A 21,976-nucleotide genomic window follows, 5' to 3' on the forward strand; every position below is an offset into this window, starting at 1 on the left:
ACACCTGTGGCCTAACAAGGACAACACGGGAGGTGACTTACGCTGCTGCCCTAGATCGCTACTCTTGCGCTCACAGGCCTGGCCCTCAGCTCAGGGCTTCTGCCCGCCCTTGGCAGGCACCATATGGTGGGCTAGCTGAGCACCCTTGCATCAGAATCACTGGACCCCACACTCCCCTGAGTTCCCAACAGAACCTTCAGACCCAGTGAAAGCTGAGATGATGTCATTTTTCAAGGGAAACCCCACACCTGAACCCACAGGGCTGGGCTGACTCCCAAGACCAGACAAAGCCATCACAATAGCTGATAGATCCTCTCCCACAATCCGGATTATTCAGCCTGAAACCACACTATGTCAGGGACTCCAAAGGTCTGTGTAATTAGAGAAACACGTTTTCTAATTCCTCAAGGACACAGACTGGTGAAACACATCAAAATTCCATGACTAGACAGAACACACCCTCTGTCTGTTGAAAGAGTGGATGTCCAAACTTGGGTGACATCACCATTTTCTCCAGGAACAATGGCTGGGTGCTTGGTCTGCATTTCTGTGCCCAATGGCCCAGCCTGCTGGTTCTCCTAAAACAAGGGAAGCAGGTCTGTTGAACCCTCCTCGGGGAATGACTAGGGGTAACATTTCCTGGAAAAAGCTGGGAATAGACACAATATAGAATATACAAACAAATCACCCTTGGGTCAGGGGGCACTTGAGTTCTCTAGAGGTTACTACCTATGATTGTATATTGAGAATGAAAAAGAAAAATAGTTTAGACACCTGGCTTGGCCACTACTAGGTTGGCCCTGGGCCCTAGTTGTTCTTTATTTTATTTCATTTTATTTTATTTTATTTTATTTTTTGTGGTACGCCGGCCTCTCACTGTTGTGGCCTCTCCCGTTGCGGAGCACAGGCTCCAGACGCGCAGGCTCAGCAACCATGGCTCACGGGCCCAGCCGCTCCGCGGCATGTGGGATCTTCCCGGACCAGGGCACGAACCCGTGTCCCCTGCATCGGCAGGCGGACTCTCAACCACTGCACCACCAGGGAAGCCCCCTAGTTGTTCTTGTTGAAATAAACAACTTCACACACTATCAGCATCAGACAAGGCCTCTCTGTGACCGTGATAAACACAAGCATGTTATGCAAACGATGCGCGGATATCCTTTCCTTTCAGTGGACCAAGATGACTCCTGTTTCTTTACCACTGACAGCTCTGGCCTTGCTTTATTCCTGTTGTCTCCTAGATAAGAATGATGATGATACCCAACTGGCAAAATGCTCCTACTTCCTGACAGCACCCACTCGAGGACAACCCTTGTTTCCTCAACCCTCTCTAAAATCATGCAAAACAAACCCTACAACGGCCTCTTACTGCGGCTGCTCCACGGTGGCCCATGGCCCACGCTCTACCTCGTGGCAGCAAGTTCAGAAACCGAACTTTATTTGACTCTGTGAGGGATCCTGGTGATGTCTGGGCAACAGGCTTTATCAACGTATTTATCGGTATTGAAACATGGATGAGCGAAGTGGAGAAAGAAGTGTCAGATGATGAGGTGGGAAGGGGGAGAAACACAAGAAAGCCAAGCCCTGAGTCCTATGGAGACTCAGATGTTTTAATGTGATACGTGGCTCTTTAAGGTGGGCCCTGCCGTGAGCACTATTTCATTTTCTCCTCTTAATAACCCTGGTGGAATATTAACATTCCAGGCCAGAATATGGAGGCTTCTAGCAGCTAGCAAGGAGACGAGGTCCTGGGCTGGGAACGCGCTGGTCTCAGGTGCCTGGATAGACAGAAGGGTCTCCAAAGCTTGTGTCTGGACAGGAGGAGGCTGGCCTCAGTCTCTGCTCTTCCCACCTGTGTTTGCCAGACCCAGGCAGTAGAGAGAAATCCCTTCCTGGATAATCAGATAAGTTGCTTTTCTGCATCTCCGTTTCCTCATCTATAAAATGGGCTCCTCTGGAGAATTTGGCGAGCTAGTATATGCATGCATGAAATACCAGCCCCGAAGCAGTTTCTTGATAAGGGTTAATTGCTAACCGTGTGATGAAAATTATGACTGATTCCTACAAGACCACTGAGGGCGGGACAGGGACCTTTATGCCCCCTTCATGGGGGGCAGGGGAGGGGGTGTGGAACCCAGGCACAGGGAGAGGAAATGGTTTGCCCAGAGTTTCAGGAAGAGTGAGGCAGAGCCCAGGTCGTCTGGTTGAGGCCTCCCCTCCCCCACCCCTCCAATCAATCCTGGCCCTGGTCCTCATTTGTTTTCTCTGGTGTGTGGAGCTTCCTGTCTGTGTTTGTGAGTTTTCGGCGTCTGTAAGTACACACAGCCGCACAGAACTCGCTGGCACAGACATTTGTCAAAGATGACAAGCCAGTCATCCATGCCACCAGAGACAGGGACAGATGTGCTCTCTGGTGCCGCTGTCCAGGAGGCCGAGGATGGATGGGGTCCTGGCACCCGTTCAGTCCGCCTGTGCAGGGAGCCGCAGACCAGGCAAGCGACAAATTGCAGCCCGGTCGGCGGTTGGGCGAGGAGGTTCAGAGCCTGCCTCCCCTCTCTGCTCCGAGCCAGAAACCCTTCCGGGCCCTCCCTGCTCTCTCCCTGATCCTCCTGCACCGCACGCACACGCCTGTCAGACCTGACACGCACTTAGGACTTGTGTGGGGTCGTAGAGAAGGAGGAGGCTGCGCATGAGATTTTGGTCCTTTTCATGATAATTATAATAGTAGCCTGCACTCATATATGCTGCACTGTCCTAAATCTGAACATTTGTCCTCAGCCATCCCCTAGTGCAGGTATAGGACACTGAGACCAGAAAGGTTAGGAGACTCCTCCAAGGTCACACAGCAAATGGCAGAGGCAGGATATGAATCCAGATAGTCTGTGTCCACCGTCCCCTGCCCCTCGGGACTTCTATTTGAGGGTCTAGGGTGGAGGGGAACTCACTGTGGGCCCAGGACAGACAACAGGAAGAAGAGACAAAGGATCCAGCTGCCCCGCCAGGCTCACCACTAACCTGCTGAGCATTCAGAAACTGCCATCCTGTCTCAGGTTTCCACCTGCAAAATAAGTAGCTGCTGCCGCTGCCCCTGCAGGGTCTTGTGGAGGCAGAGCAGCTTTGAGGCCGGCCCCTCTCTTCTTCTGAGAACCCCAGGCCCCGGTTCCTCTGCCTCCACACTCTTGCTACTGCCGCCTCATAACTTCAACCCCGATTCCCCCCAGCAATACCATCTTACAGCTCTTTAAACTGTCACCTCTGTGTCCCTGAGGCAAGCTCACAGTCCTCTGAGATTTTGTAGGGATACTTATGGCTAGTGACGGCAAAAGGGAACAGACCACATAAAACAAAAAGAAGAGAAACAGAAGAGAGCTCTAAAAAACTTTCCAAAGTCTTGCTCTACATCTCCCCATGGGAATTTCATACACACAGGATGACCAGCTTCCTTCTCCTTCTGGATGAGGTTTAGAAAGACCACAATCTGGGGTCTGGTTCAAACCATCCCTTGCTGTGGGGCCTTGCAGAAGCACCTTCCTTTCTCTGAGCCTTAGTTTCCTCATCTGTAAAATGGGGACAATGATAGCACCTATCTCATTAAAATGATTGCAAGGATTATAACCCCCAAAAATACTGAGAACAAAGCCTGATACAGAGTGAGCGCTCAACAAATGCCAACTGTTGTTATTCCCCGGTTTTCAGTTTCCTCAATGGGAAAATGAGGCTGGTGGGTATCACGCTGGGTATGGACTTCCGGCTGGAACTTTCTGTGATTTAGTGACACACCTGTGATGCTTCCTTATCTCCTCCTACTCACAGTTCTACTTGGTATCTATTGAGCCCCAGGCAACTGCTTGACATAAATGACAGGCATTACACTCTTATTCACGGTGGGAAATTGTTCCAACTGCAACTTTGCCATCAAATGAGCTACCTCCATGGGTTGACGCAGCTGGGGAATCTGAGCTACGTGGCCAGGTCCCTGCTGACCACACCCTGCAATGACGGACCACAGGACCTGTCCCAAAGCTGTGGGGAAAGAGTCCCCACCATCCCTCCTGTGTAGACCCGGCCCCATCAGCACAATGTTTGCAGAAATAAGTAGTTACAGTTTCCCTGGGATTCATGCAGAGGACACCCAAGCTGGGAGAGAATTTCTCTTGCTGTTCAAGCTCCGTAAAAACTTGAAGAGTCATTTTATTTTTCAATCTGTGGGCAGGATGCCACCAAACCAGGAAGTATCATTGAAGGATTTTTTTTCAGCGTTTTTGGGGGGATGGGGTGGGGTTTGGTGATGGTTTTTTTTCTCGCTGATGCTTTTTGGATAAACACATAAATCAGCATCATCTATATTTATTAGATAACGTGGCTTGTTCAATATGAAATTACCCCTGTTTTGCATGATTTCCCCCCACCTTGTGACTAATATAAATGACTTAAGTTAATTATGTTTCTCTTCACGGAAAAATGTATTTGTCAAAGTGCTGAAACATCAATAAAAAATAAGCAGTGTCGTTTGAAGAAGGGCAGGATTGCAATCGAGCAGTCAGGGTGTGGGGAAGGGAGCGAACTCGCTGTCTGGGGAGTGTCATTCTGATTGAGTGGGCACACTTTATATTTACTAATAGTGACATAAGCATTTTTCTTAGTTAAGCACTTGTGGGTCTGATGAGGTAGATTGATGTCATCATTATTAACAATAATGACACTTCAGATGTAGAGAAAACGGCTTTCTCCAGGTTCCCAATGAATGCTGCATGGATTAAGCCTCACCTCTCATTACCAGGGACAGCTAAAGCTGGGTATCTTACCAGCCAGCCCCCCAAAACTGGCCCAGCATGCGGACTTAGAGAGAGAGAGACAGGGAGGCAAATGTAGATGATTAAAATGAATGAGGGGGAGAGAAATGAAGAAAAGCAAACCGTGAGGCTGGAGTCCCAGAGCAAGAAGGAAGCTTCAGCCCAACCATTTCATTGGGCCAGTGACTAGACTAAGGTCCAGAGAGGGAAAGGGACTTTGCCAAGGGCACACAGCATGTTAGTAGCAGATCTGAGACAGAGCCCAGGACCCTTCACACCCGGACTTTTGCCTTTTCCCTGCATTCTGCTGCTCCCTGCCCCACCCCCAACTCTACCTCCCTACCAGGGATCAAGGGCAATGGTGCCAGCAGATTGCTGGAGAGTCAGGACCGCAGGAAAATCTCTGGGTTACTGACTTTTTCTATAGTATTGGAAATGCCTCTATCCCACCCTGCCGACCTTGGTTTTGGTTTCCTGAAAGTAGACCCAGAGACCAGATCGTGGGTGCTGGAGGTCTATTTGAGAGGTGATCCCCAAGACACCAAGTGAGGCAGAGGGGAAATGAGATGAGGAGGGGAAGAAAACCCACCGTGGCTGGGGGCAGGGGCTGCTAACGAGGGGGTTACTGCTGCAGGTACCTGCGCTCATAGCTCATACCCACCAGGAGACACTGTAGAGAATTATGCCGCCCAGTGCTGAACAGGAAGGCAGAAAAATACGCATTCACTCACTCCCAGGGGCTTTCACCTCCAGCCCCGCTGGGTCACTCTGTACCCAGGCTGAGCGAGCTCCTATGGTACCTGAAAAACCCAGAGAAGTGGACTGGGAGTGTGAGAAGGGAGAGCCAGTGTGCATGGTCACGGTCTACCCCAAATGCAGGTGAAATGTATCTAACCAAAACAGCACCGGCAGGAGATAGATAGTAACATTTTCAAATTAAGGACACTTTGAAGTTGCACAGCATTAACACATAGCACAGGCCGTTTGGACATCAGAAGTTTCAAAGTGGGGCTTCCCTGGTGGCGCAGTGGTTAAGAATCCACCTTCCAATGCAGGGGATACAGGTTTGAGCCCTGGTCCGGGAAGATCCCACATGCCGTGGAGCAACTAAGCCGGTGTACCACAACTACTGAGCCTGTAGTCTAGAGCCCGTGAGCCACAACTACTGAGCCTGTGTGCCACAACTACTGAAGTCCATGCGCCTAGAGCCTGTGCTCCGCAACAAGAGAAGCCACTGCAATGAGAAGCCCATGCACTGCAACGAAGAGTAGCCCCCGCTCGCCACAACTAGAGAAAGCCCGTGTGCAGCAACGAAGACCCAATGCAGCCAAAAATAAATAAATAAATTTTTTAAAAAAGAAGGTTCAAAGAGAGCTCTTAAAAACTTGTTTGTTTTAAATAGATGAGTTGTGCATGTACACACGCACAGACACACACACATACACACACACACACACACACACACACACACACACACCTGAGAGCACTCGGCTCTCACACAGTCCTCTGCCTCTGGTGCTGACTCCTTTATCACCATCTGTCCTTTTCGGTGCCAGAAAGCCTTCGGATGCTGTTGCTGGGGCAACAGGAAATCTTGGGTACATGCTGCATCGTTAGCCCGGCCCCAGCCTCCCCTCCTCCTGATTAACCCCAGCTGACAGAACATGCCCTTCTCCATCTTCCTCACCTTACTGGATTCCAACTCCCTTTTCACTTTCTAGCTCAGGTTACTTGTTGCCTGCCTCTGGCCATTTTCCAAGTGTGGGAACTCACTCTCCATCCAAATGCACTCCAAGCTCCCCACAGTGGGAGGGACCAGGTCTCTCATTTCTTGTGTCTGAGCCGCTTTCTTGTAGCTCTTCATTCCGTGGGTGAGCTCATCCAATCCCATGGGTTAAGTCCCACCTGTGTGAGGACAGTTCCCACATTTCCATCTGTAGCCAGAGCCTCTCTGCTGAGCTCCGTTATCACAGAGCCAGAGGCCTGGTTGGCTGACCACGTCTCTCTCAAGCTTCACATGGCCAGAATGCAGCTCTGGTCCTCCGTGTCCTGCTGTATCCCTCAGGTCTTAACTTAGGCATCACTTCCCCAGAATTTTATATATATTTTTATATATATTTTAAGTATCATATTTTATTTGTATAAAGGAGGGGTCCTTTTATATCTACATCAAGGAGTAGTATATATATACTCTCTTTTATAAACACCCCAGATTTTCCTTCACAAACCTTGTCACCCATCATCAGGGTATCTTTTCCATATGGATATTTCATTAACAGTTACCTGTCTTGCTGGAATTTAAGTCCCACGGGGCCTAGATCAGCCCCATTTGCTCACCACTGTCTCCCGAATGCTCAGCACTGGGCCTTGTATACAGTAGACCCTCAGTAAATGTTTGCTAAGGGCAGGAATGGCTTCCCCCCAACCCCATCCTGGTGCGGGATCTGTCTGTGCGTACACTCGGCGTACAATGTACGGCAAGGGGGCTGCATGGTGACGAAAGCTTGCACACTTTCTTCGCGTCAGGTTCTGAGTTAAGCCCTTTTCTCCCATTACATCGTCTAATTCTTGCTACCACCTGGGAAGGTAGGTTTTATTGCTGCTCCTATTGAAAATTTGACTGGAGGGAAGCCACTTGTCCGAGATCACACACACATCCTGGGCCGGCGGGTGGGGGGCTGCGGGGAGGGAGGGCAGAATGCTAGCCAGCCCCTCATTTCACAAAGGACACCCAGGGTGCTAATACTGAGGGACTCTCAGCAAAAGGCCCCTGGCCTGGTGTCAGAAAACCTGAGGTGAGTCTCAGCCCTGTGTTGCATACGTAGCTTTGGACCTTAAGCCACCTCCCGATTCCTCCAAGCCTCAGCTCCCTCGTTCTTGTCATTCTACTTCCACAACCAGGTGTGAGATGCTACAGGTAAAAGCCCCTGGAACTGCAATTCTACAAACAGGGCCTGATGGCTGCTGCCCTGGACTGCCTCATCTGAACTTGAACTACCTCCCCACCTTCTGGCAGAATCAGATAGTAGAGGCTGCAGACCGAATGGGGACACAGAGGTATTTTGTTTGACTTGCAGAGCACTTACAACATGTTTTCCATTTGTTGTGTGAACATTACGAGGTTCCATCTAAGAGTCCAGATGTCTACCTTCTCTGGAAAACTCGGAAGCTCCTGCCATGTTGGTCCCACGGTTCTGTGCAGCACCCGCTGGCGTCAGTTGGCTGGAGCTGCCATACTCTCCAGGGTGCCAACCCTGGGAGGCTGGGAGCCAGGCGTCAGGTGTTGCCTTTGTTCTTCCAACAGTGAGGACACGTGTTTCTGTGTCGGTGTCTGTATCAGCACCAGGAACACCAAGCCTGGACCACAGGACAGCACAGTAGGAGATCATATGAGTGAGTGCAGTTCTTGGTGGAAGAGAAGGATAATTGCAGGGGTTTAATAGGCTATGTGTGTTTCAGAACAATACAGGCCAAATAAGGGTCAGCAAAAATACAACCCCTCCCCCAGCACTACCCTTTATGTTACCTCTCCGGCCCTTAGGAGATTTTGTGTTTCAAATGCCTGCTTTGGTTAAACAAGGAGTTTTCTGACCAAAAGTATGCACTTAGTCTACAATACTCTGCCACGGCCTCTTCTCTCTCAACTGATCTATGTGTTCAAGACCTTGCCCAGTGACTACTAGTGGATGGGTCCCAAGACCCTAAACATCTTGACAGAAAGCATCAGATCAATGAACCAGACCCAAGGTGTTCTGTACCCTCCCGTTTCTGAGCTACAGGAGACTCCCCGAAAGAAACTGAGAGAGGACAACTAGTAATCGATAATAATTCTGCCAGACTCCTGGGTTGCAGTTATCAGTTTGCAAAGCACTCTCATTCACTCAACATTTACTTGATAAATATATGTTAAAGCTCTGTTACAGACCAGGCACAGAGGTAGGCACCGCAGTCATGACGTTATACCAGGTAGTCGAGATCCTGCCCTGAGAAATCTTCCAGTCTGGCAAAGAAACATTTTTAGAACCAACATTTCCATAGCATTTTACCATGAACCAGTTGCTGTTCTAGGTGCTTTACCTAGAGTAACTCATTTACTCTTCAGAGTGATTCTGTGAGGTAAGTACTGCTTTTGTCCCTATTTCACAGATGTGGAAACTGAGGTTACAGAACTTAAGTACCTTGTTCAAGGTTAGTGATGGAGCCAGCTGTCTGATTCACAGCAGCACGTTGGTAGAGGTAGCCCTTTGTGACCATAGATTGGGAAGCTGAGACCCTCACTAGTGGAGATTGCCAAGGCCAAGACCACAAGCCTGGATCACCCCATCCCATGGCCCTGGACACTCCTCCCACTCCACTGCAAAACTCAGAGACACCTATTCATAGGAGAAGAAATCACCACACTGGTTGGTCTGGTCTGAGAATGCCAGGGCTGTGCTAGCAGGATTTGTAGGTCCCGAGGCAATTTGCATCTCCTCTTGGAAGTTTTCCTCATCAAAGCAGCAGAAATCAGTGCAATAAATATAGTTAGAATGAAGTGGCCTTCTCACACTCCCCGCGTCTTCCTAAGGAAGAGAATCGTGAGAGACGCATATTGGCTCCCGCTCTATCACATCCTTCCCACCTTGCCCAGTCCTCCCACTGGGGATCTTCCTTGCTCCTGTCGACAGCATTTGAGATGTTGGGGGGCTTTTACTGGATGTTCTTTGTCACTGCATCTGTGAGGATTCAGCACAGCTAAGATTTAAGAGCCAGAAAGAGTTTAACTTCTTCCAAGCATCAAAAGGGAAAAAGTTCGTCTCATAAGCAATTAGAGAAATGTAAAACAAAGCCGTGAGATTTTGGTTCTCATCCATAATATTAACTATGAGTTTGAAATATAATATTCAATGTTAGCAAGGGTGTGGTAAGATGTGGTAAGATGTGGTAAGACACAAATGCATACTTCTTGTTGGAATAAAAGCTGGTGCATCTGTGGAATGCAGTTGAACAATATGCTCTTTAGCCCAGCCGTTCCACCCTCATGCTTAGAACAGAGCCTCAGACAGGTGTTTATGGTATAAAGTTGTCCATTTAACGTTTTTTGTATGCGCCAAAAATGGAAACAACTTCCAGGTCCTTGAAGAGGGGAATTGTTACATAAATTATGGTATAGCCATAGGCTAGAATACATTTTTTTTTTTTTTTTTTTTTTTTTTTTTTTGCGGTACGCAGGCCTCTCACTGCTGTGGCCTCTCCCGTTGCAGAGCACAGGCTCAGCGGCCATGGCTCACAGGCCCAGCCGCTCCGCCGCATGTGGGATCCTCCCGGACCGGGGCACGAACCCGTGTCCCCTGCAAGGGCAGGCGGACTCTCAACCACTGCGCCACCAGGGAAGCTCTAGAATACATTTTGAAATAGTTGACTGGTGTGGGAAAATGCTCACAATCTGTTACAATTAAAGATCAGAGTGCAACATCAAGATGTAGTTAGTTTCTAATTATATAGTCTTTACCAATTCATAGAAATATGGCTGGAAAGAAATACCACGAGTGCTGTCAGTAGTAGTTTCTAGACTAGGCTGGCCAGTAATGTATGTTTCCTTCTTTATTCTTTCCTAGAATTTCCAAATTTCCTCAAATGGTCACGGATTGGGTTTTTTGTTTCTTTTTGCAGTATGATTATAAAAAAAGAAAGCAGTCAAAGACATTAAGTCACCCTGAATCCTGTTTATTACCAGCCAAGTTTTCAGAGGCTTGGTTTGTAAAATGAGGACAACTGTACCTAAACGGCTTCACAGAATTGCTGTGAAGATAAAATAAGAAAACATATGTGACATGCTTTGTAAATTGTAAAGCGCTGTACAAATGTTAGCTGTTGTTAACACAAAATTAACTCCAACAATGTAAGAGAAAAGAAATCCATAATAAGATACCTCGGGCTTTGACAGAGGAACGAGGAAAATACAAGAATGAGCTAAGAATGGAAAGAAGGAAAAGGCCACAGGAATCCTGAATAATGTTCACCAACATCTCTCGGGAAGCCCAGGGAAAAAGTTTAACAAGAAGCCAAAAAAAACCCTTACAAGGCAACCAAATGCTAACAGCACTGCTTGACTAGCAAGCCACATAAGATGTTCTTTCTGTCTTCATTAAAAAAAAAAAAAAATGAAAGCAGAGAAATGTTCCAATCAGGAGAATTGGGGAGCTCACTCATTGTGACAGGCAGGTGAAAATCAGAATTGACTCAGGTCACAATGTATTGGAAAAGTGTCTTGCAGGATCTGACTTAACTTCAAAAGTAAAAATAAGCACCCCAAGGGAGAAAACTGGAGAGAGGGAGAGGAGACTTAATTATCACAGGGCCAGGGCTGGATGCAGAAATGACAAGGACCCAGAGAAAGGACTCAAATTCTTTACCTTGTGAAGGAAGACACTTGGGGTCTGCCACTACCGGCCATTCCCTCCTGTTTGAAACACTCTCCTCTTCTAGTTTCTGAGCCCCTTGACATGTCCTGTAGCTCCTTCTCCGACTTTCCTTCCTCTTCCCGACCTCCACACAGTGCCTGCTCCAAGGGTCCTTTATTTCTCTCTGCTCTTTCCTACCCACACTTTCTCCGCATTCCCAGCTAACACCTACAAAGTTCCACCTCCACAGGGGGTCTTTCCTCAACTCTCACTCCATCTCTCCCACTGCCTCGTGGACACACCTCTGAGTAGAAGCCCTTCCTACTAAGATGGCCTAAAGCCAAATGCAGCTTCTTAAAAACCAAACAAACAAAAATTGTTTCAGTGGATCCTCATCTGCTGTTCCTGATAATATATCTGAATATATCTGCTAGAAACACTGGCTTCCTCTTGTGCTTCTTCCTCTCTTCCCAAACTAATTCATCATGTCTCAAATCCTACTGACACACCCTTTCATATTTTTCTTTTATCCAACCGTTCCCCTGCCCCCACCCAGTCCAGATCTTCATAGGCTACTCCAGCAGCCTCCTGACTGGTCTGGTCATCCCTGTATCTCCTCTCCCCAATCCCTTCTAAATGCCACTGTCAAAGAGAGCTTCCCAAGACCACACCCCCTCCTGACTTGGTTTCTCCCAACTGAGGTTCTCAATGACTACCTTGTGTCTGTTACATAAAGAGCAAATGCTTTGCCTGATATTCAAAGCTCTTGAGCCCTCGCGAAGGGCTGGATGAATGGCTTGGCCAAGTCCAGTTGAACGGTTGGGCCAAGATGGTGGCCAAGATTAGATTTCAAGCGTGAAGTTAGGTTACCAGTTGCCAAGAGGTAACTGAGTGTGGGCAGGGTTTTCAATGGTCAAAAAAGGTCGAGACTGAGGAGGGAATGTAATTGCCAACATCTGAGCACAAGGGGCAACATCCCAAAGTGGGTCAAGGCAACAGAATCATTCTAGAGATAGAAAGTAGTACCGAGAGAAGAAGCAAGAGACTGGGTCCCAGAAACAAGGACCACATGGGCAGAAGTGCTGGAGTTGGAGCCCAAAAGGCCCTTCGGCATGAGCTGTGAGAAGCGTGTTTGCTCCGAGCCCAAAAGGCTGATGCTGGGCAACATGACGCATCTGAAGCCAGCTTTGCTGGGCACTTGCTCCCCACGCAGTGCTTACTCTTCTCCATGCGTGTAAGGCAAGCTGCAGCCTCTGACAAAGGCAAGAGTGCAGCTCCTTGAAAACTAACCAAAATTAGTTCTTTTGGTATGTTCTCCTCTACATGAGCCCACCATTCCATGCTCACTGCCCTTCAAAACAACTATGTATCCCCATCTCTAGTCCTTTCCGTCATTTCCCCAGCCTAGTGCCCTTGACCCAACCATGTTTAATTCTGACCTAATGCCCTAATTCATGACCTAATGCCCTTGACCCAACCATGTTTAATTCTGACCTAATGCCCTAATTCATGACCTAATGCCCTTGACCCAACCATGTTTAATTCTGACCTAATGCCCTAATTCATGACCTAATGCCCTTGACCCAACCATGTTTAATTCTGACCTAATGCCCTAATTCATGACCTAATGCCCTTGACCCAACCATGTTTAATTCTGACCTAATGCCCTAATTCATGACCTAATGCCCTTGACCCAACCATGTTTAATTCTGACCTAATGCCCTAATTCATGACCTAATGCCCTTGACCCAACCATGTTTAATTCTGACCTAATGCCCTAATTCATGACCTAATGCCCTTGACCCAACCATGTTTAATTCTGACCTAATGCCCTAATTCATGACCTAATGCCCTTGACCCAACCATGTTTAATTCTCATCCAACCTTTCTGGCACAGCTCAAGTCCCACGTCTACACCCAGTTCATGAGAAATTTCCTTCTTTCTGAATTCCATGTAAAAAAGAAACCAGGGGAATAAAGGGTTTGCTGGATCTGGATCTGTGCTACTCCTTTGTCAGTGAAACTGCCTTAGGTTGTCGGTGACCTTTGAATGTTTTTGGCTTCCCTTCTGAGGCAGATGCTGTCGGCTGGCTAACTACCACCCATTTCCAACCTTGTCTACCTCCACCACAGAGGCCACAAAGTCTGAACATTCATGTTCCCAGCCTCTTTTAATGCTAGGATGCCCATGTGACCCTGTTGTAGCCAATGATAGATAATCTCAAGTCTTACACCATGGGGTTGGTGGGAGTGGGATAGGTAGGGGTAAGGGGTGCTTCTGAAAAGCATTTTTCCCAATAAAAGAGACAGGAAAATTTGGTATCCTACCTTTCCTTTCTGTTCTTGCCTCAAACATTGGCATGATGCTTGGGGCTGCAGCAGCAATTTTGTGACCATGAGGAAACAAGCACAAGGATGAGAAGCCAGTTGCTACAAATGGACCTATAGGGCCTGGTCCCTAAGGACATTGTTAAGCAGCTAAATCAACATCAACAGTCACTCACCTTCAGACTACTTATTATAAAAAAAAATTTTTTAGGGGCTTCCTTGGTGGCGCAGTGGTTGAGAGTCCACCTGCCATTGCAGGGGACGTGGGTTCGTGCCCCGGTCCGGGAAGATCCCACATGCCGCGGAGCAGCTGGGCCCGTGAACCATGGCCGCTGAGCCTAAGCGTCCGGAGCCTATGCTCTGCCACAGGAGAGGCCACAGCAGTGAGAGGCCCGTGTACCACAAAAAAAAAAAAAAGAAAAAAAATTTAATCTTGCTTGTTTAATCTACTTTTAGTTAATTTTTCTGTTACTTGCATCTAAAAAGCATTCCTAACTCAAATCATCTTCCTTACCAGACTGAGAGCTTTCTAGTGGCAGGGGCCATATCTTCTACATCTTTGCTTCCTCCAGCATGTAATATAGGGCGTAGCCTATAATCAACCTTAATAACCATCTGCTAGCAGTTGGGAAAGGACCGAGGGAGTTTTCTACCCCTCAAAGTGTCTATTGAAGCAGACAAGACATGGGATGAAATAGATGAAATAGTGGTAAACTAATGAGATGCTCTAGACCTAACTGAAAATTTTGATGTAAATAAATCCTGCCTACCAGATGGCATCCACCCAAGAGCTCTGAAGGGTGTAATTGCAGAAATGTTGGCCAGAATGTGTGACCTATTAATATAAAAGGCCTCAGGTCCCAGAAGCCTGGAGGATGGTTAAAGTCCTTCCCACCTACAGAATTGCCTGCAGAGAAGCCTGAGAACCAGAGAGCAATGGGTCTGCATTCTATTCCAAACATGCTGATAGAATCTGTAAGCGAGATCACAGGACACCTATAGAACATGAACTTGGTGGAAAGCTGGCAGGGTTCTTCCTAAAGGAGACTCAGAAAAGGCTAATCTGCAAATTCTCTTTTCAAAGGGAGCAGTTAGAGAGGCCTGACGGGAGGGAGAAGGAGGGGACCAGTGGACAGGTCATATGTGGAATTCCAAAAAATCTGTGGTGTGGTTTTAAAACACAGGCTCATAAACATACATCTACTCTGGGATCGGTGAGACTGTGGCCTCAAAACTGGAGGTAAGATTAAATACGCACATGACTTAATAGAGACTTGCTGATGGTGGGCTCCCTCAGTAATGTCACTGAGAGCAACAGGAAGTGAACAGTTCGGGAACCATTTAGAAGAGGGAGTATTCACAGCAGCAGCCCTTCATCTACATACGACCCCAGCCCAAAGTTCAGAAAACAGGGATAGGGTTGCCAGATAAAACACAGGACTGCCAGTTATATTTGCATTTCAGAGAGACAACAGACCGTTGTGTCGTATAAGTAGATCTCAAGTATAAGTATGCCCCATGCGATAGTGGGGACATACTTACACTACAGAAGTATTCACTGGTTCTCTGAAATGGAACTGATACTGGGTGTTCTGGTTTTCTGTGGGTTTTGTTTGTTTGCTTTGATGTTTTTTGTGTATCTTTAATTTTGGTTTTTGCTAAGTCTTATAACCTTAGACAGGGAGATATGGAGGGAAGCTGGAAGAGCCATGTGAGAAGGCCGAGGGGCGGCAGAGAGGGAGAGGGACACTGGAGGAGGAGGAATCTCACCCAAATCTATGAGACAACGTGCCCTGGGTCCTCAAGACTTTGGCGGGGGGGGCGGGGGGGGGCAGAGAGCAGGGAACAACAGTTAAGAGACAACAGTACAGCCTAGCAGCGAAAAGCACCAACTCTGGAACCAGACTGTCTAGGTTCCAATTCCTCGCTCTGGCATTTACCAGCCAGGTATTTTGGAGCAGTTGCTTAACCACCCTGTGCCTCAGTAACCTCGTCTGCAAACTAGCATGAAAAGAGAATCCACCTCGTATGTTACTGAGGATTAAAAGGATAGACACACGTAAGGTGCCTAGAAGAGTGCCTGGCACCTATGAATGTCAGTTCCCATCTTGTGCAGAGGTGAGCCAGATCGGGTCCACATGTTGGTGTTTACCTTTATCTAGTGGCTTCTCAAAGGCCAGGCTGGCCGGAGCCACGGGGTTTGCCACTTCTCTGTCAGTCGGTGTCCTGTTGGATAGCCACATAGCACGCCTGGGGGCTGATTGCCTGGGGCAGAGGTGCAGGAATGTGGCATGGGGTCTCTTGGGGACAAGCATTCTCCCCAGCAGTCACACTTCTCCATCCCCAGCACCCCAGGTCCCCTCCCTCTGCCCCTGCCAGTAGCAACAAGAGTCTTCCTTCCCAACATCTGCATCCCCAAACCCAGCAGCCCACAGCTGGGTGTTTAATCAAGTCGGGCTCCAGGGCCAGCAGCCTCTGTGAAGTACTCTGCTGGGGCGGCACGGGCCTGCCCGACCTCCCCGGTGTAGACCATGGCCTGACCTTGCTCTTTCCTGGCTCCAGGTTTCTGGCTTGCTGCTGACCACAGGGCAGCACATCCTTTGGCCCCTCCAGACACTGCCTGGCCTCCATGTCTGTCCTGGCTTGACCTTGAATGATTATGATGTCCTCAACCTTCTGCTTGCCTGCCCAGTTCACCCTCTCCTGCCCACTGGACTCACCCAGAGTGGACTCTGTCTACCAATGAGCAAGAAGAAACTAGTCACTCCTCTGGGGTCAAAGAGGAAGCTCAGTACAGCTACTGAATAGACCCCACCTCCCTTTCTCTGCTTTCTAAGATCTTTCCTTCTGCTCTCCAGAAGTGAGTACTGGCGTGGTGGCCTGTGGATGACACATTTAAAGTTTAAAAATAGACACATTTTAAGAATTCTGTCCAGGCCCGCTACCGGACAAGTAGCAGCTGAGGCCTGGGTGACTTCAGGAGGATCACAAGTCCACGGGCAGCAGAGTGATGAGCTAAGTGGGTGATTCCAGGATGAGCATCTTGGGGGGAAAGTCTAATTTTAAAAGCAGGAAGATGAGAAATTGAAGCCCTCATACACTTCTGGTAGGATTGTAAAATGGTGCAGCCACTGTGGAAAACAATTTGGTGGTTCCTTAATAAGTTAAATATAGAATTAGCATATGACTCAGCAAGTCCACTCCCAGGTAGACACCCAAAGGAATTAAAGACAAGTTTTCAAACAAAAACCCATGCATGAATGTTTACAGCAGCTCTGTTCACAATAGTCAAAACATGGAAACCACCCAAATGTCATCAGCTGATGAATGGATAAGCAAAATGTGGTGTATCCACACAATGGAATATGATTTGGCCATAAAAAGAGAGGAAGTACTGATCTGTGTTACAACATGGATAAACCTTGAAAACATTATGTGAAATGAAAGGAGCCAGACGCAAAAGGTCACATATTGTATGATTCCATTTAAATGAAATGCTTGGAATAGACAAATCTATAGAGACAGAAAGTAGATTAGTCACTGCCAGGGGCTAAGAGGATGGGGACATTGGTGAATGGCAACTAAGAGGTGTGAAGTTTCCCTCTGGGATAATGAAAATGTTCTAAAATTGATTATGGTGTTAATGCACAACTCTATGAATATACGAAAAGATATTGAACTGTACACTTTAAATGGTGAATTGTGTGGTATGTGAATTATATCTCAATAAAGCTCTTTTTTTAAAAAAAGTTGGCAGATTGTCCAATATGGACTTCGAATCTTTGAGACCAGGCTAATAGAAAGAATCAAAAAATAATTCACTAAGGAAGAAGTGAATTCTATAATACCCCCATCCTCGTGGGTGTGGACGCTAAAAAGGTGGGTTATGGACCCTTTTCTGTCTCCACTGCTAGGTTATCTCCTTCTCTCCACCCCTTGGTGTTACCACTGCACCCCACACATATCTCTATTTCTCCTTTAATAAAACCAGATTATAACTGCTGGCCCACCTCGCTGCTCCCCTGCTAGACCGTGGGATCTCAGAGAGCCGAGACCATTCCCATTGGTTTTCCTATCCCCAGCGCTTGGCATCTAACTGATGTTCAATAAAGAACTGTTGAATTGATATATATTTTATAACTCCTGGTCCCGTTTATGTAAAGATTTTACTATTGCCTAAGAAACTGGTAGCACTAATTGTCTGGCGGAGAAGAACCAGGTGGTTGGGGAAAGGGATGGTAGAGACATTTTTCACATGCCCTTTAGTACCTTTTTGTTTTTTGAATGTTACACATGCCAACACATCACCTATTCCTAACACCTATAATTTGAAAAGAAATTAATTTGATTTTTAAACCTTGTTTTAAATTGCAACATCTTTTAGCAAAGACACAGAATTCAAGCATTTGACAAAATGGAGAAGAGTAGAATATGACAGAGGTCTCAGGTGAGCAGGCTCAGGCAGCAAACCCCTTAGTGGGAGGTTCAGGGGAGGGGCTCAAAGCCCCTGGGAGAGAGTAGTGTGAGATTTCTGGTTCCCTTCCCATAACTCTAAGGAGGCCATCGAATCTCTTCATTTCCTCTTGGAAATGACATAAGGTCTCCCTGGGCACTGCCAGTCTCAGCCAACAGACCACTGTCAGTCCCAGTGTCAGCAAAGGTTCACCAGGATCGTGTGGCGTTCACAGACTCACCATCACACCCTCCTGCCCACTTGGGAGACCCACCAGAGCTGCAGTGGCCAGAAACCAGGAGAGAAGACCTCACCACTGCGCCTATTATTACCCAACCAGTACAGAATGTGAGGTCCAGCCCTCATCACCCCAGGGGACCTTGGGACAGAAGCAAACCTCATCTCCCATGCCCTCCCCACCTTCCCTTGTAGGTTTTGCCCCTCTCTCAGGCCCCCTCCCACACAAAGCTCCTGGACCCTCATGCTACACCCCCTTAGACCTGGGCAGTGACCCCTGTGGCTGTGAGAAATTAAGAAGCAATGAGACTCTGATATCCCGAAGGACCCCAGCCCTCACAGTGCGCCAGCACCTGGTCAAGGGATGCTTTGAAGGGGGCTGTCAATGTCCCAGCCTCCCTGCCTTCCCAATAAGTGCTCTTGAGGCGGGTGGGTGTCTCTGAATCATCCAGCACCAGCACAGACCTGTGTTAAAAGACAAACTGATATGAAAACTTCAGCAATGTATTTGAGCAAAAATCGATTCAAATAGGGCAACGCCAAGCTGGAAGTAGTTAGAAGTACTCTGTTGGGGGAAGCTGGGGGAAAACTTAATTTAGAGAAAAGGTGGGAGAAAAGTAGGAAATTACTGATAGCCTAGAGCTTAAATCCTAGCTGGCTATTTGTGATTGGCTCTGCCTGGGCTTCAGTTTCATAACCCTAAGGTATTGACAGGCTTAGATTTTGGTTTGCTTATGTAGATGCCAGGGCATCGGAGCCACCTCAGTCTAAGGGCCTCCTTGTTTGATTAACAATCCCCCCCTTTTGGTCATCCTCTCGTACATGAAAGATTGACCAAAAATGTGGTATTTATGCCACTCTCGGTCACTATGAGAGTCAAATGCTCTCGTATCATTGTGAAACTCATAGGTTATGATGTCAGACCTGTGGAAGAATTGCTTGCGCTGTTTATCCCATTGTTCATCTTCTTTCTGTTTCTCCAAGTGCAGTGAGACCATCTGATGTGCTGCTGATGGCCACAAACGTGCATTTAGGATCTTTGAGAGAACACAGCACACCAGGGAGACTATAATGATGACTATTAGAAGGATAAAACCAAGAAACAGAAGTATACTCCTTAGCCAGGCCCCCATGAACCAAATCAGCTGGTATCAAAGAAATCAAAGGGTGCCCCTGATGAGGTATCAACCTGTTTTAGCCAAGTAGCTTGTGTGTTAGTTTCTTGTATTTGAGTGTCTGCAATACCAAGGTGCTGATCCAGGTAGAGCAGGAAGTATTTGCTATGACGAGACTCTTCCTTGTTCAGCCAACAAGGAATCTAAAGCACTTCTGTGATCTACAGCCGTCTTAGCAGGAGAGCTAAGGGACTTTTGTTGGGCAGCCGTGGCCTTAGCAGTAGATTCAGCAATGGTTGCCAGAGTTAAGGATAAGTTTCCAGTCATACGTTCATCTGTACTAACTCCAAGCCAGGGAAGAAGGGATGGTCCAAATGACACCCATCCAGAGATGTTATCATCTGCTGGTAAACTTCTTATTAATTGATAGTGTACATTCAAGGGATTGGACCAATGTTGAGTTTCTGAGGTAGTGTGAAGGGACAATGGAACAGTAAATACAGCAAGAGCACATTGTCCTTTCATCCTCTAGCTGTCAAGACAATGAGTTGCCCAAGCATAGGAACAATTGCCAAACCCTCCGCATAGAAAGGAGTAGCCAGGAGGTGTACAGAGGGCTCCCTCATAAATATTACATTCATGGACCCATCCATTGGTATAGAATTCTTAGCATCATTCAATCCAAACTTAAATACTGTGTTGTTACATATTGAAAAACCACCTAAATATATGAGCCTGACAGCAAGCCTACGAATGGTCTGATTTGCACTGCCTGCTCTACAGTGTCTTTTATATATATATTCAGTGGATCTCGTTTTCCCATCCCAGGGGTGGGTTAAATTGAGGCAAGGAACCGGGATATGAGGGTTTAGTATTTGAACTTTACAAAAGGAAACTATGGAACAATTTAGGCATATTAAATGGCATTTGGTATTCCAGTGAAATTGGAATTACTTATAGGGTGAACCATGAGGTCTCTCCACTCACATACTGACTTTGGTCTAGCATGACAAATCCAGCAGTTAGTTAAGTTTCCTGCAGCAGTTATTGTTTGTAAAATCCTAATTATAGCGTGGTCTTCCTATGCAGTAACAGAGAGAAAAAGCAGCTAGCAAATAGGCTAAAGAGGTAAAGATTTCATATTAGAGATGATCTCGATTCATCGTCTTGGGAGAACTGTTCACCTCAAGATGTTGCCTCCTTCTGGGGTGGAATCTCCCTGGTCAATCTTAACTTTAGATCTCCAGCAGGGATGCAATTCCAAGAATTTAGAGGAACCCTTTCAATTGGAAGATATGGACCCAAAGTTCCAGTCCCTAAAGTTTTGGCGCCTCCTGGGTAGTGAGGAGAACATGGTATGGTCCCTTCCAAAGAGATTTCAGGGATAGCCTTTCTTAAGTGTCATTTCAGAAGACTCACTCTCCAGGTTCTAAGTTGTGGAAGGTTCGACCATCTGCAGGAGGGTCACAGAAAGATTCCTTTACCTGGTGGAAATACACTTTGGCATAATGCATTAAAGCTTTACAAAATTTTACAATGAGTACAGGAGACACATGTGACTCTATCATCAAAGGCATAGGTCTTCCTGTTACTATTTCATAAGGTGTTAATTTATGCTTTCTCATAAGCGTTGATCTACGCTTTCCCCTAAGTGGTGATCTGTCATCAGAACCAAAGGTAGAACTTTTGGCCTTGGCAGTCCAGTTGATTCTTTTAATTTAGATAGCTTTAGTTTTAAGTTACCATTCGTCCATTTGACTTTACCAGATGACTGAGGATGGTAAAGACAATGGTAATGCCATTGTGTCAGCAGCACCTTATTTAATTGCTTAATTATTTGTCCGGTGAAATGAGTTCCCTTATCACTGGAGATTTCTCTGGGGATGTCCCATAAAGGAAATATATTTTCTGAAAGTTCTTTAGCCATGACTGTGGCGTCAGTCTTTCCACATGGGAAGGCTTCAATCCATCCTGAGAACACACAATTACAAGAACGTATCGGTAACCCATTGCAGGAGGAAATTGAATGAAATCTGTTTGTAAGTGTTCAAATGACCCAGTAGGTGGTGGGAATGCTCCATCTAACACCTTACTGGTCTTTCCAGGGTTATGGGCTTGACAAATCAGACATTGGTCATAAACCAATTCTGCAACCTTGAAGCAGTCACTGCACCAATACTTTTTCATAATTTGGATGATTTTATCTGTGCCATGATGCACTTCAGAATATAGAGCTTTTAATAGTCGCATTTTTAAGGACTCAGGAAGAACCAGGTGGCTGTCTGGGCCTTCGGTGTCTCCATTTAATATTAAATTTCCACCCTCACTGGTCTCAATATTGTTGCTCCAGCTAGGCTGCCTGATTTTGTCTTTTATATAAAAGAGCATAAATAATTTGATTAGAATCAGTCTTATGGAATTCATTCAAGTTGCATATTGGAACAGTTGAAGTGCTGGCTGATTTAGCATGAAAGTCTGCTACAGCATCTCCCTGATGCTCGGGTTTTGTCTTTCTAGTATGAGCTTCCATTTTAATAATTGCAATTCAGTTAGGCAATAGAGTGGCAGAGGGCTATTCATTTATTTGTGGCCCATTTTTGATTTGGGTCCTGTCAGAAGTGAGGAGCCCTCTCTGTTTCCACAGCATACCAAAGTCATGGACCCACC

This window comes from Lagenorhynchus albirostris, chromosome 10 (assembly GCF_949774975.1).
Source record: "Lagenorhynchus albirostris chromosome 10, mLagAlb1.1, whole genome shotgun sequence".
NCBI classification, from domain to species: Eukaryota; Metazoa; Chordata; class Mammalia; order Artiodactyla; family Delphinidae; genus Lagenorhynchus; species Lagenorhynchus albirostris.